The following is a 16,385-nucleotide window of genomic DNA, read 5'->3' on the forward strand; positions in this document are numbered from 1 at the left end:
GTCAAGTAATCAGCCTGATCCTGAATCAACCCCCTTCTGTGACCAGGACACGCTGCATAAACATAAACAACTGTATCTGTTGTTACGTTCACCGTATAGAGGCCACACCGCCGCCTCATTAAGTTTTAAGAAGTGTCAAGATTATGTAGAGGATCATTTGCATAACAAGCTCTTGACTTGGTCTACCTTACACTTCCTAAAATACATAAAGAATACAGAACTTTTTTACTCGATTTCATAATATTTACAGATATTTTTAGGGTTAGCAATCTAATCCTTAAAGTCCAGTTGTCTCCTTGTTAAACTGCAAGTGTGTATGAGTGTTTGTGTGGATGCATGAGGTTATCCAACGTGAAACTGTGGCAGGGCAAACTAAATCTATTATCATTTTATTATTCATCCCTCTGTTTACAAATAACAGCAGCTTGTGCATACAAGGGAGGAAAATGGAGGCAGGGATGACTGAGAGAAAAAAGAATGCAGTAATAATCGAAATATTAAATTATAGTTTAAAAAAAAGTATTTAAGGGAAAACACATACATAATATACAGTATACTATTTAAAATCTGGTCACACTGTCGGTTGTGCGCGTCACCTACAGTATTAATAAAACACTTATTGGTTTCAACTGCTAATTTACCGTGGATAAAGTGGAAGAAAACAAGACAATAGGGAACAAGGGAGAAACAACTGGGTTAAGTACCAGAGGGAACCAGTAAATTACACTTGTTAATTTCAGGCTGTGTTATAAAGTGTTACGTAAGTTTTTCCACACAAAACATCTGACCTGCTTTTGAAAATATACTGCACCATTCAATGCACACAATCTCCCTATTATTTAGTCTGAAACTCTGTCTTGTTTTAAAAAGTGAAACAATCTGACAGTGCAGTGTGAATATTCCTCCCTGTTTTCAAGGCAAACTATACTTCAAGTTTCTTTTTGAAAATTGATTTTTTTTTTTTAATAGTTGTAGTGCAGCAGTGCGAGCATTCATTGTTATCTCAAGCTTTTTGGACCATTTCTAAAATAAAACACAACATTCATGCCGCGCTGACTGACAGATTTGTTTGACTTCTAGTATTTTTTTTTTAAGTATATAAATATAGTCTTATTGTTTGAAATCCATGAGCTCCCTCCCTGACTCTGTCCTCCTCTGACGGCCAAGACCAACTCTAGGAGGGAATGTCTCTGCACCGCTGCCAGAGCTGCTCAGTGCTGCTCAGTGCTTCTGGCTCACAGGAGCCTCTGACAGCACCTCTCCACATTAAAACGTGTTTTGGAGCATATTTCAACTAGAACATGTAAATACAAGATGTGAGAGCTTCTTCTCCTGCTCTGTTCACAGGTCTCTCACTGGCAGCCTCCACCTTTCTGATAACATTGCCAGGAACAGTTACATGAAGTAGAGTATAACAAATATTCAACAGATTCATGTCGGTTAGAAATTAAGAACAAACTCATAATCCCCCCTCGTCATCTGCAGAACCGATGTAAAACTTACTGAAGTGACAGTGGCGGAGTTGCACCTATGAGATAAATCTGACACCAAGTGAAGCTGCACATGAATTTTTCATGTGATATTGTGACAACGTCAGGTGACTGAGCACATGAACAATGTCTGTTGGAAAGGATCTGACATTCGTGTCGTTGCGAGGATAATGATCTTTAGTGGTTGATTATGCAGTTTGTCACAATTTGATTTTAATACTGCAGACTTAGGAAGCACCTTAGCTCCTAGCTTTACTGTAGCATGTGCTAGAACATTAACATGCAAATACAATACACACTACTCACAGAAAGTGTTAGGAATGTACGACTTTTGGGTGAAATTTATGGAAAATGTAAAAAGTTCTTGCTACAGCGATATTATATCATGAAAGTAGGGCATTTAAGTAGAAGAATTTCTGGTAACACTTTCTATGAAGGTCTAGTTTATAATGCATTAGGAGAACATGCATAAGACGTTATAATGCATTTATAATGCTTTATACATGTCATTATAATGGTGTATAATCATGTATAAGAACTTATACCAAGGTTTATAAAGTATTACAAGTGTGGACATAATGTATTATAAATTAAGCACTTATAATGTTTTATACCTGCATATAAAGTGACAACAGTGTTTGAATGAAGAATCTGAAGTCCTGGGTCACATAACACATTATAACCATCTATACTCTAGCCAGTGGTAAAGACAAACATAGAACTGCTCAACATAGAACATATACTAAATACTCAGTTATGGAAAGGGCGTAATGCCTTATAAATATCAATAATATGTTATAGGGTGACTTTAAGAGCTTTTAGTAAAGTGACAACACTGTATGAAGTTATTAGTAATTGTATGACATTATAACACAATTATAATCACTTAGGAGCAGTATTTTGGTGGCAGTAAGTAAAGTGTAAGTTAAAAATTATACACCATAATGATCTTTAAAACAACTCTTTATTTTGCAGAAACAAAATGGTTTATTGACCTATGGAGAGAATATAGGTCAATAAAAAAGCACTTCTCTTAACCAAAATCAGAAAAAATGCATATTACTTATTACTTACTTACATAATACTTTTAAAGATCTACAAGTTTTAAATACGAAATAAAACAGGTAGAGGCACAATATTTTGGTACTCTTATCAGCTGATGTACCTCAGTTTTCAACAGTTACAAATTGCATATTTATGAATGACATGCAGGAGTCGGCCAATGATAAGAAATCTATGAATACTGCCCAATCACTTTTAAATGTTCTTGCAAAAGTTTTGTGGTACAGTTTCCATGGTGCCTCCACACTTCAACCTTGAACGTCTGCCATGCACGTTCCAAATGCTGAGTGTGGGCTCCATGTGTCTGGGTCAACAAAATGCCTTTTATGGCATACTGTGTGATGGTCAAATTCCATATCTCCAAGTGCCCGCTGGTAAGCTCGCCACCTTTCTCAAAGTGGAAGCCATCTTCGTCAAAGTGCGACTGCTGCTGGCAATACCATCCTCCATCATATCCATCTGTCTCAGCCTCAATCCCTTAGAATACCTTTGACAGAAATAGTTGATCTTAGTAAAATTAAAAATTAAAACATAAATCATGTACAGGCAATCAGAAGTATATGAATAATTTGGACCTCAGCATTTGCATATGGGTATTAAAATGGGTAATGTTAACAAAAAACACCAACCGATAGGTGAACTCCAAATGGCTTCGGAGAGGCCTACGATAGTTGAAGAAGATCGATCCACTTCTGACAGATCTCCTCTTCTGGCATGGCCTTTTCTGCCACATGACCTAATGGGTGAGTAAGAAAAATAATGTTAATAATTATCAATTGGCGATAGATTTAACCAACACTGTAACTGATAATTACAAAATATTAAGTTACTGTACATCTGTGCCTGCAGCAGGGTGGGGATATACCAACGTCTCTGGATATACCCATACCAGATGCAATTTATTATTACATATGCGTTATGGATAAGTGCTACATGAACTGATGAATGAATAATATCCTAGGAAGAAACAACAGACTGCTCCTCATGCAGTTGTCACCTGTGTGGGCTGCAGGTGAGCCGGCTCGACAGTGCCTCCTTTCATTATTTTTTATTTTTTTCACTAGCCCCCCATCCAGGTCGGACATGTCTCTAAAATTGCACACTGGCCTGCAGTCAAAACTCAAAATACATGGTGCACGCTATGGGGGTGGCCCCACTCTTGGACAGTTTTTAATGAGGCAATGCTGCCCTGACATTTGCGTGCACACAAGATGTAACGTTACAATAGCAAGTTGTGCAAAACACCATCATCAGTTGCTGAACGGTCCCGTAAAAAACAATGAAAACCGGACATATTTACGAATTCATATCTCCCCCTCCTCCCTCCTCCAAAGCCGGATGTGAAAAGTGGACATGTCTGAGCATAAAATAAACGTAGCAATGGCGTTTCTTACCATACCTACATATCCATCAGCTTCGGAGACAACGTTTAGGTGCATGGGCCTCTTGCAGGTGGAGCAGGTCATGCACGCTTTAGGATTCCTCTTCTTTGCATCCATACCACTATTTTTCTCCGGTTGCGTATCGTGTCCTCTTCACTCAATAAATTTGCCATGTTGACATTCTTCACCTGAACAGCGGGCAGGGCAGCGACGATCTCCCATGGATCCATGCGATCTCCCGCTTGCGTCCAAAATTGCCTTCTGGGACTGGTGCGTTCACGCAAGTCGGAACGCTGGGAAAAGGGAACTCTGAGTTGTTAAAAATAAATTGAATGGTTCTCCAACTTGTAATTCTTTAGTTTAAAGTCTTAAATTCTGCTGTCTTTTCAGAGCTACTTTGTGTTGACATTTCAACGTACATTTAATTTGTAATTATACATTAGCCTATAATGGTTGCTTAGTTTATCTTACACTATGATTACAGCAATATGTAGAGGTTAATTGCTATTGTATTGACTAAATTAGTTAGCCTGTGTTGGCAGGTAACATTAGCTGAGTTATGCAAGTGAACTGAAATCAAGCAATTGAATTTATTTAGCATTAACAAAATTTATTGAGTGTCAGAAGCTAGAATTTCTGAGTTCTGATTACTCCTGAACGTAGCACAGGGGACCACGACGATAGAGGGAGGCACTTGACTTCAGGTTTGAAAAGAAAGGCGGTCTGCAAAAGGCAACGAAACCAAACTCTAAGGTAATATTTTTCAACACGGACTGTAACTATGAACAAAATGCATAGGCTATAGTTATTTTGGGGGGTTTTGGCCTAAGTTTTGTCGGCCAAGCTTAAACGTTAGCATCCAGGCCACATGGGTAACATTAAGCTAACTTAATCCAGCCAACATGTTGACAAGGCAAACGTTTGTGCATAGTGCTAATGTGGGAGCGTTTTGCTGTAAAGTTTGAATCAAATTCAAACTAACAATAGCCAAAGCATAATGCTTCAACGCTAACCCCAGTTGATTATGTTTTATGGATAGCCATGTACAGGAGAAGGGGAGCTGTGAATCCTCCGCCACCGGAAGACAACAGGGCTTCCACTCCTGCTGTGGAGGAAGAGAAAATGGGTAGGCTATGTATTGCCATTTTAGGTTGTTTCTTTGTCCAAAATGCATCATTAAATGTATAATATTGAAGCGTGTAAGTTAGAGCTGAAACTTTGTAACGTTAGTCATATTCAAACCATTTAACATTAGAAAATTTAAAGTTAGATGATGCCTGGTTGAGTCATATCCAGCATAGGCCTAAAAGGTTATAGATTGTGTTTCAAACTTGGCATAGCATCCCTGTCAAGGTTGTCATCCTTGTTGTGTGCAGCTCCTACAATCAAGCATGAGCTGGCCATGATCAAACTTCAGCTGGAGGCAGAGAGAGAGCGCGGGAGACTCCGAGAAGAAACCATCGAAATGCTGAAGTCCGATAAAGACTATCTTCAGCGTGAACTGACCAGCAAGGCTGAATTAATGAGGGAGCTAGTCAAATCTGGGAACAGATCGGTGGAGCCATGGGGTCCATGAAACCTGCCTTTGAAGAAGTTGGTGTTGACCGCGCAACACAATCACCAGAACAGCAGAGCCCAGCCTCGCAACCCCTGAAGCTTTCAGAGCTCTAGGCCAGTGGAATGAGAAGTTTGAAAAGCTCTCCACCTTTGTGGATAGATGACATGCAGCTATTACAGCTGAGATTAAGGAGCGCATAAGTGAAATGAAAGAGAATGGTACTTTGCTACCCATTGCACATTAAATGCAAAAAAGCCAGTCTGTTCCAAGATATAATTTGTTATGTTATAAATTGCATTCTTTAGTCTCTCTTTTACATATTTCAATTGTATTGATATGATGTGTACAGAATAACACGCACCTTTTCTTTATATTTTGTTTTTGCAAAATAAAGAGTTGTTTTAAAGATCATTATGGTGTATAATTTTTAACTTACACTTTACTTACAGCCACCAAAATACTGCTCCTAAGTGATTATAATTGTGTTATAATGTCATACAATTGGTAATAACTTCATACAGTGTTGTCACTTTACTAAAAGCTCTTAAAGTCACCCTATAACATATTATTGATATTTATAAGGCATTACGCCCTTTCCATAACTGAGTATTTAGTATATGTTCTATGTTGAGCAGTTCTATGTTTGTCTTTACCACTGGCTAGAGTATAGATGGTTATAATGTGTTATGTGACCCAGGACTTCAGATTCTTCATTCAAACACTGTTGTCACTTTATATGCAGGTATAAAACATTATAAGTGCTTAATTTATAATACATTATGTCCACACTTGTAATACTTTATAAACCTTGGTATAAGTTCTTATACATGATTATACACCATTATAATGACATGTATAAAGCATTATAAATGCATTATAACGTCTTATGCATGTTCTCCTAATGCTTTATAAACTAGACCTTCATAGAAAGTGTTACCGAATTTCTTCATCTTAAACAATTTATTGAAACAAAAGTGGTGGATAAACCACAAAAAAAAGGATGTCCACTTCTCAGCCTTTCTGTGACTCATCCAGTCTCTCAGTGTCTCTGTTCAACCTGCTGATGACACTCTGTGACACTCTGAGCTCAGTGGTGAACATGTGAACAGCATAATGAAGAGGATCTTTGTGGTTAATCTCCTTGTTAGAGAACAGCACGTTATCATTGGAAGTGAGACATTGAACAGTTGGACATGTGCATTCAAAAGTTTAGAGAATTACTGTAAGTTCACCTGTAAACGCACTCTGAAATTTCATCCCAAAGCTCAATATCCCTAACTTTGTGTGAGTAGTTAATGTGTAATATCTGAGGCTCAACACAGATAGACAATTTTACACATTTTTTACACAATTTTTCACATCTTTTCATGGCTTCAGATGCATCAAATGTTATCAATAGCTGTAACAGTCTCATCAATGTGCAGGATCTATCTGTAACTAGTGGCTTTAATGGAACATAAAAGATCCTTCCTGGATAAATGTAGTTCAAATCTGAACCACTGATCTTAAATGCATCTCCACCCCGATTCTTCAACAAAACTCGGCTAAGTAACCCGTGAAAAAAAAAAGATTTCCAGACATTATCAACAGAGCATAAAGCAAAAATCAGCAGCGAAATATTGGACAGAAATGAAAGGAGAAGCAGAGGGTGGGAAACACAATGATCCTTTTCATGTCTAAGAGTCTCCTCTGAAGAGGGATGGAGCCTTTGATGTCTCTTGCCTTCATGTGTGTGTGTGTTTGCACATCATAGATAGATAGGTTGTCATGCAACTGTGTGTGTGTTAGTGAATCTGCGCGTGTGTGTGTGCTTGTGCGTGTTTGTGTTCCTTGTAAGTAAGTGTCCTCGCCACAAAAATAGCTTCATCAGTCTTTAGAGAGAGTGGGTAGGACCATGACGTCCTTCAATCTCTATGGACTCAATTATTCAGTGAGTCCGTCCCCTGTTGCTGTTGCACCGACAAAGTTTAAGTGCACGTAAAGGTTGGCTCGTTTTGTTGGAAAGCCAAAAATTACAGGGGATAAATAAAACAAGAATAACGTCAGCCTGGAGTCAAGGGTCTGGTATACACTGTTTTCAGACTCTGCCCATTCATATTCACAGCTACGCTTCCCAAGAAAATTTGAGTTTTTCATCTGATTTACCTTTATCATGCACTGACAGGTTTTCAAATGTGTCTTCAAAGAGCCATTAAAGAAGCTTTCATGCAATAACACACCTGTTTATATCAACTTTAATCACATAAGTGGAGCTGCAGGATATAGAGGAACCCCATCACCGCTGATGGAGACGGAGCAGAGATGAGTCAAACTATCAGGTTAAGTTGGATCCTAACCCTGACCCATCCCTGTACTTAGAGCAAAGTGGAAACTTAAGAGTGAAACATGAGAAAATAAACTCATAAACAGCTGCTCTGGGCTCAGGCCAAGAAAGGAAATGGGAAACACTAAACACACACTTAACACACTTAACACTTATCACATTAATGTGGTAGTGCGATACAGTACATGTTTTAAACTGCACCATTTTCCAAACCAGAGCAGTAAAACAGTTTTGGAACATAATAATTTTTAATCCTCCTTATTCTTTGCATACTGTATTACTTCATTAAAACATATTAAAAAGACAAATCCAAAAGTCTATCGCCATGTTCGCCACAGTTAGCAGTTACAGTGCATAAACCTTTGTTGTCACAGCTTTCAACAATCACAGGTCTGATTGAGAATCTGTGTCCAACCAACACATCTAACAATGTCCAGGTACAAATACCCTGTTGTCTTTAAAAAAAAAAAATTAAACTACCACAGTGTGCCAAACTAACATTAAGTTGGAGCTTTGATGACAAAAGCATTATCTCCTATTAGAAGTGTATGAAAGTTGGCTGATCCAGGCACACTTAAACTTAAATATATTTTTTGATGGTTTGAAATTTTTATCACGTTGCATGGTACATGTAGTTTCAGAGACATTTCAGTCTGAACCAAAATGGTGGATCAGCCAACATTGCCATTGATCAATACTGATGCCATTACATAAGTTGCAGTGTTGTGTCCCAAAGAAAGAAAAAATAAATCAATAAAAAGTAAATCATGACTTTAAAGTTACATGTTTTCACACTCCCAGTCTCCAACACAGCCACAAAACAGCCTGTCACCATAATTAGAGCCTTGATTATTGTTTGGAGAGAACGGTAAACAAAATGAAAATGTGCTGTGAATCGGACCGCGCTCCATCGCAACCCAGAATCAAAAGCATGGCTGTGCTGTATTACCTTGACCTGCTGTGTGTTTTGGGTCAGTAAAAACATCTTGGAAATGTGCGTGCTGACTAATACTAGATGCAGGATCTGGGTGCCAGGAAGACTGCTACAGTAGATTGATGGTGTGCCAGTGAGAATAATAATCTGGCCCCTCCATCTCTGACTCACTGTCCCTTCTCTTTGTCTTTCTCTTTCATTTAATTATGGAATGATAAATGTGTTCATTGTCGATATGTCGGAGAATCAAGTATCGGCTAATTTGTCCGGCTTGTCTTTGCAGAGGACGACCTTGATCTCAAACCTGGATGAGGAGGGATTTTGTGGAAATAATAAATGAAAAAGGAGTTTCTGTCTTTGCCCCGCTGAGCCTCTCTCCAGCAGCACAAAATGAGAGTCGGGGAAAATAAATAAATAAATAAATGAATGAATAAAAAGGAAACTCAATAAGCAGATGTGATCAAAGAGGGAGGAGAAAGAAGCAGAAAACAGTGTCTGGAATCACTGGCACAGAACTTGTTCTTCACTTGGGTTTATCAGTCCAGACAATAGACGGCACAGAGGAAAGCTGTTCATACAACAATACACAGAAACACACACACACACAGGCAGCCAGAGTATACACGCACAGACTCTTCCTTTATCTCAGACTGTAAAATCATACACACACACATGATACAAACACAGACACAGGCAGCTTTGAAATATTGCATCTGTCAAAGCGGGACGTTTCCTCGTGGCTCAGGATGACATCTCTTCAAAGATTATTCATGTAAACACATTTGTCAGGGCTAATGTAGACGGCTGCCCTGGTTACGGTTAGGCCAGTCTTTACAGCAGAGAGCCACAGACAGAAACTACTGACGACAGGCTGACTGACTGATGCATCGACAGCTTTTGTCTCTTCGTGGGATTTGTTGATAATGACAAACAGATTCATAATCCGCCCTATAGTAATAAATCAGTGAGAGCTGATATGAACTGGCACCACTGTAGGCTGCTACTTCAACCAGCAAAACCAGAGGCTGCTACCTGGATGTTTCATAACAGCCAAGAAGAAACAGAGAGGAGGTAGAAAATTTGATAAAAGGCATTGAGGCTTTGTGCATCTGTCCATTTTACAAAGTGTGTCAGGCTTCACGCCATTGTGCGAAAATCATTCTTCACATCTTCATGCCCTAATTTTCTGTCACATATGCTACAAATGTTCCCAATGTTCAGCCCATAGTGGACACACACATAAAGGTACTTTATTAGTCACATATACAGCTAGTACAGTGAAATTCTTTCTCTGCATTTAACCCATCCCTGAGGAGCAGTGGGCAGCCGCGGTGCAGCGCCCGGGGACCAACTCCAGATTATGAGCCAGTGCCTTTGGTCAGGGGCGCTGACTGGAGGATTAACCTAGCCGACATGTTTTTAGTGGTGGGGGAAACCGGAGCACCCGGAGGAAACCCACGCAGACACGGGGAGAACATGCAAACTCCACACAGAAAGGCCCTGGGCGGCCCGGGATTCGAACCCAGGACCTTCTTGCTGTGAGGCAACAGTGCTAACCACTGTGCCACCGTGCCGCACACACTTCTTTACTGTACATTAGAGTACAGTAAAGAATGGATCTGCTTCAGGATCAGCTTTAGTTGAACATTTAACGTCCCATATTGAATAAAGTCTTTATTGATTATAGAGCAGATATAGGTTCTGCAGTGTGTATCATAGCCGTAAAATAAGCTGTCACGACTTCTGTATCTTTGTGATGGCACAACAATTCAAAAGTGAAAATAACTCCATACAACATATAGATTAAAATCAGTGCATTTCATCAGAGACATTCATTCTTAAGGCCGTTACATTTCTTTACAATAAATCTATACAACGCTGTAGCCAGTGAACCCAGTCAACCCACTAGAGAACATATTCACTCTCTTTGCACTTAGATGAGTTCTTTTCTCTGTCTGTCCACGCATACAGGCGGCTATTTCCTAACACTGATCTCCATGTGCTTTATCATATTTGGCTTCAACATTCAGCCATCGTCGTCCCTGAGTGAAGGAGGGTCGTGGCACATCTGGACATCCTGACACCGTTAATCTGCTGCAGGGCCAGGAGCCTCTATATAGAGCATCCACACGCGGTCTACATAGTGACACGATGACCAATCTAGCCCTGAGCGATTTCCAGATATCTATATAAAAAGATGTTTTAGGTTTCCTCTTGTGAATGTGAGAGGAAGCGGAGCTGAGCTGCGGCTCGGCTGTCACGTGGCCTTGAACAGGAGGCCGACACTTCCACAGAGGTGAAAATGATCCGCTTTGACACTTGATGTTGTGAGCAGTGAAGAGCTTCCACTGATGTCTTAAGGAAGTATTTCGCCTCTGGCGACTGACAGCAGCTCATGTCCGGTAACGAAGAAGCAGTACAGTACACATATAGTATGTATGTAATGTATGCACTAAGCAGTTTGTAGCAAACAGTACTCAAATAGAAGGAGTCTGGGGACTATTTTCAGTTGTGGGTGAATCTATGTTTGGTGGTCTCGTGAGTATTCACCATCAGGACGCTGTGTGTGGAACTGACTCGAAAGAAACTACAGTGTGTGTGTGTTTGTGTTCATGCTAATAAAGCAAGATGTCACCCAGTTTGACAGTGGAGCTGAGAGCAGAGGAATCAGACATAACTTTTTTCTTTTTCTTTTTCTGTACTTTATGGGATTTATTTACAATGAGAGAAATCTGAATTATCACCATATCTATGACCTTGTTATGATTCTCCTGCACTATAACTACATTGCACAAGGACAATTTTTTTTTTTTACATTTGAATCTCTTAAGTCCACACACACAAACCTTGTATTTGAATGTGTGGCTTTGCTTTTCTGTTTCATATAATTGTAAATGTAATATCTTACATGATGCTCTTCTATACAATATCCCCCTGCATGTAAGTGGCATTGAATAGGTATATGAATGGGTGCTTTGATGGATTACAGACAATTAATTATATATTTTTGTAAATTGAAAATGAAAATCAATTGTGCAGAACTTTTTCTAAGGCTCATTTTGATATTCATACTCCATCTTTTCAAATTTATAATACTCAAGAATAATTAACATAGATTTTTTTATTTCCACACATCAAAATGCAGTACACCGGTGCTATTCAGCGGACAATGCTAGCAGCTAGCCCAATACCTACCCACAGTGTTAAATACCCCTTCACGCATGTGAATGTGTGTCTCTCAGACCCTACACTACCACTCTTTGACTGAGAGACACAGAGAAATGACATTTTAGTCAACTCCTCCTTCACATCACGTCTCCGGTAGCTTTGGTGAAACCCACAGGAAGCAGCAGCTTCCCCCAGGCCTGATGTCATCAGTCTATCTCATCGGCACAGCAGACGGTCCTCATAATTTGTCTGGTTGATGCACACTGGTGCGCTCAGTAGTGGGGCGGCAAATTCAAGCTGCCGCCCACTCGCTGGCTCAAGACAAAGACAAGAAGAACATGGTGTTGATGTCAAAGTGCGTCCGTCTTCGTCATTTAATTTACCGGCTGTGTTATCTGACTGGAGCAGCACCAGCTATAAAAGCCCGGCACTTTCGCTCGACTTTAATGCCGCTAATGCTGTTTAATCACTCAACCATTCATCACAGTATGTCCTAAATTACTATCAGCTTCATTTGGCCTTGCATCATCCCAGCCAGTGCCCATTACCATCGGCGCAAATGACGAAAGATAATGTGTTTTGTTCAAAGGCAGATGAGAAGCTTCCTGGAGTTCGACTTTGTCGCAGCACTGGAGATGATCGCTCTGTGTTTCTGTGTGTGTGTGTGAGATCAATATGGATCATGAAGCTAATACACCCTGGGGATTTGACCTGGTTTTCTATCACTGGGATTCTCTCTCTCTCTCACACACACACACACACACACGCAAAGTTCAGTGTGAGCATAGCCATCAAATGGAGGTTTCAGGACACGATGGATTGGACTCAAGTGAGAGGAAGAGTGCAGCGTAGTGTGAATGTGGCGCTTTAAGGAAGAGAAGAAGGCCTATAGCCGAGCCATGCTGAAGAAATCAGTTGTTTTCCCTCGGACGTTGTAACATTTCCACACAGAAATGGGTTAAAAAAGAAACAGAAGAGGAAGATACACAGAGGTGAACAGAGAGAGAGGGAGAGAGAAATAGATAAAAGAGCTGTGACTTTGCACTAATTCCAGAGCAGTCAACCCCGGGGGCAGCTGGAGATTCACAATCCACTGACCAGCGTCCAGCGTCCCTGACAGGGTGAAGCCAATCAGCGCTTTACACACAGGAAAATCACTGGAATGTCACAGCGGGATCCCGTTCTCCACTGAAACAAAGTTTGGGCTCCCGCAGCGAGCTGAGCCCGGCCATGCCCCACTGACCCACTGCAGCCTGCAAGAGTTTTTAATTCACAACAACTCTATTACTCCTGATTGTGTGTGCATGGTTGTCCTATTTTCTGGAAGCTGCACTCACTTCCTCTACAATTTAAACTTTAAGTAATAAATATTTGAACAGAGGCAAAGAGTAGAGATGGACATTTGCAGTACAAAATGTACAGTGTGAGATTATCTAATTCCAAAAGGCTAGAATAAACATCATTAACATAGCTAGTTTCAGTTATAAATAGAAACAAGGGCATCTTGAAAAAGCTCATCTCTGCAAATAGTTTCAAAGGATTCAGAATTCAGAAATGTGGACTTAAATAGTGTCTTACGCAGTTTCACAGTCCCTATGCATGTAATTGAGAGAGTTATATTCAGTTTTTTTTCCTGTTATTGTTGAAGTATCTGTTTTAATTCAGTGTTGTAGCAAGAATATATTGACAGCGGATAAAAACCCCCGAGACTTTGTGACATCAGCTTTTCCTAACAAAGCCCCGCCCTCTTACGTGCATCAATGGAAACAAACAAAGAAAGTGCAGAAAAAAAAACTGGAACCTTCAATGCGCGAATCTGTAATACATGTACCAGTGATATCAGTCGTAGTCAGAAGACAAGTGAGAAAATGTGTTTTCAGGGGTTTGAACTTTTATTATCTTTGACGTTTATATTTTGAAATGGTTCAATCAAAGAGCAAATTATAAATTGCTTTATTACTTTAAGTTGAAAACGCTGCCTTGAGAATAAGCTGTTTTTGAGTTCATTCTTATTGTGTAACTCATGACCTTGTTCTCGTACAGCAGCTCACAGCGGCTCTTTCTTGCTTAATTGTAACGCGGCTTTGTTGAGTTTGGCAAAAATTTAATTGGCCATCATGCTGCACAAGGTGATCTAAGGTCTGTTCAGACGTCTCTCATTCAGCCATAGGCATTTGGATGAGTTCTCTTCAAAACAGAGAGATGTTGCTCTGCGGAGTGCAGCCACAGTCCTGCTTTTCAACGTGAGTTTCGGCGCTGTACTGTAGCATTAATAGCAACTTATTGGTTTTTATCTGTTGTTTCAGCTGATTGATGTCTTTAATGAGCACCCATGTAATAAGTATCCTGTGGGAAGGAAGTCATCATGGTAAAATAAGCCCCTTCAGTGTTATCAAAAGCCTCCCATTTAATTGCTGAATCACCCTTCAGGGGCCTCAGCTGGAATAATGTCCGGTTTGCTTTACATTAATCTTTTATTGTGCACATCAAAACATGGTTGTTGTGGAGATATTAACTGTGTGCGCCCTGCATTGTTCAGACTTTTATACACTGACTGTTTCTTGTGTGGACAAATGACAAAATTCAGTTTGTTGTCATTTATTTTTTTGATGATTTTGCTGCTTTGTTTTAGAAATATAAAACCCCCTCGACCTCCCATTAAGGCACTACAGTATGCTGAGCAGAGTCGCTGCCAATCATGTGCAGTGATAGACTGTATGTGAGGGACATTTACTTTACATTTACTGGGCTTCTCTGTCTGGTTGAGTCTCCGATTGCTCGTGTGCTTAGATATGAGAACTTTATTTTTATAATGTAGATTCCTGCAAGTCCTATACATACGGCAGGAAGATTGAAGTTACATCTACTGTACATTAATTTAGCACCTTTCTTTTCTTCATACAGTAATGTATCACTCTCACACATCACGTTGTCTTCACATGCACAAGACATTTACAGGAAATGATTCATCCTGTAACAGCAAGTAAACTTATAAACATCCTCAATGTCCACGCTCTCGTCAGAGCCGTGTGAAGATACTGATGTATCCTGCGTTTAATTAAAGCAGAAGTAAGTGGTCCGGTCGTTTTCGCTAATGCTGCGTTCCAGGCAGGCTTTTGAAATCGTAAATTACAGCTTCAAGTCACAACTTACGACTTTGTAGTGTTCCAGGCAACCCACTCGTGTTTTTCCGACCTGTTTTACCGGTGAAAGTCACTATAACGGCCACTCGTAACTTCCGACCGGTGAACTCGTACCAGATCGAACTGGTACGACTTCACGGTCGGAAAAATACGAGTTTCCTTGAACGCACCATAACAGTCCTCGTCCCTACGTCGCCACATTCACGGCGTTCCTTGGCTGCACCGGGCTGCACACACAGCCCTGCATGCCGTTCTCTCTCCTCATTGGATAAAAACTGTAGGATACGATAAATGTTTTCTCCTCGGCTCAGAGCAGAGCAGAGTGACTGACAGACCCGTGTTTCAGACCAAACACTCTATGTAAGTGATTGCTGTCGGAAGATATAACTATTTAAGACTTATATTAACACAAATATATCACTTACTTCTGCTTTAAAAGTATCACTGCCGTTCTGCTGGAGTTTAGAGCGAGTTGGAGGAGAGAGTCAATTCTTCACTGTTTGTCGACGCTCTAAACAGAAACACCAGCTGCTCTGCTGCTGCATATATTTTTGACAAAGTAAAGCTATATACTCAGTGACTGTTTGCTTGCCACCACAGCTCTGGGACCTGTGGTATTAAACCACACTTGTTGTTACTACGGCAACTGTGGGTATCGCCACATCAACCAGGCCTGAGATATTAATGATTCGATTAGCTTTTAGCTTCTAATAACTGGTGCTTATGTGGTCACAAATTGCCTCTGTTACTGTATGTTATAATGTTTTACTGTTCATAAACATGTCTCAACCACAGAGAGAAATGCTCACTATCTATCATACATATAGTAAGTGCTCAAAATTATACTGAAGTGCACTTAGTTTTATCCTCACTCTCTTTCTGTCTCCCTCACCTAATGATAGTTCAGGAGCATACAACCAGTCACACAGTCTACAGCAGGTGCAACTTCAATACTCCGAGGCTGTGCATTTACCGTTGGCTCCTCAGCGTCCAGAGTACAAAAACAACCCCAAGTTCAACTGCACCATTTGGCATCCCAAATTGAATTTGCCTGATTGCACTTTGAGAGGAACCCTGAATGTCTCCTGCATAGTCATTTGGGACGACTGTGTAGAGTTGCATTTATTTGAAAAGTTCTCAGTGCCACGATGCCAAATGTTTATCAGAATACGATGATAATCAGGCTTGTTCTCTGTTAATAAATTGCATTATTTTTGCATGTTTAATATTTAAATTTCTTGCAGATACCAGTAAGACATCACATGATCAGGCATGCAGAGCAGCACACATACATTAATTGCAGGGGAATAAACCAGTGCAGCACA

General features: G+C 40.1%; 1 protein-coding gene across 1 annotated transcript in view; it reads right to left on the reverse strand.

Annotated features, from left to right (window-relative positions):
* The window catches only part of LOC146990677 (gamma-aminobutyric acid receptor subunit gamma-3-like), a 77,649-nt gene that overhangs the window by 36,704 nt on the left and 24,560 nt on the right, over positions 1–16,385 (reverse strand). The gene's annotated exons all lie outside the window — the stretch shown is intronic.

The sequence above is a fragment of the Trachurus japonicus genome, chromosome 2 (genome assembly GCF_045865225.1).
Source record: "Trachurus japonicus isolate A0001 chromosome 2, Traja_1.0".
In the NCBI taxonomy this organism is placed as follows: domain Eukaryota; kingdom Metazoa; phylum Chordata; class Actinopteri; order Carangiformes; family Carangidae; genus Trachurus; species Trachurus japonicus.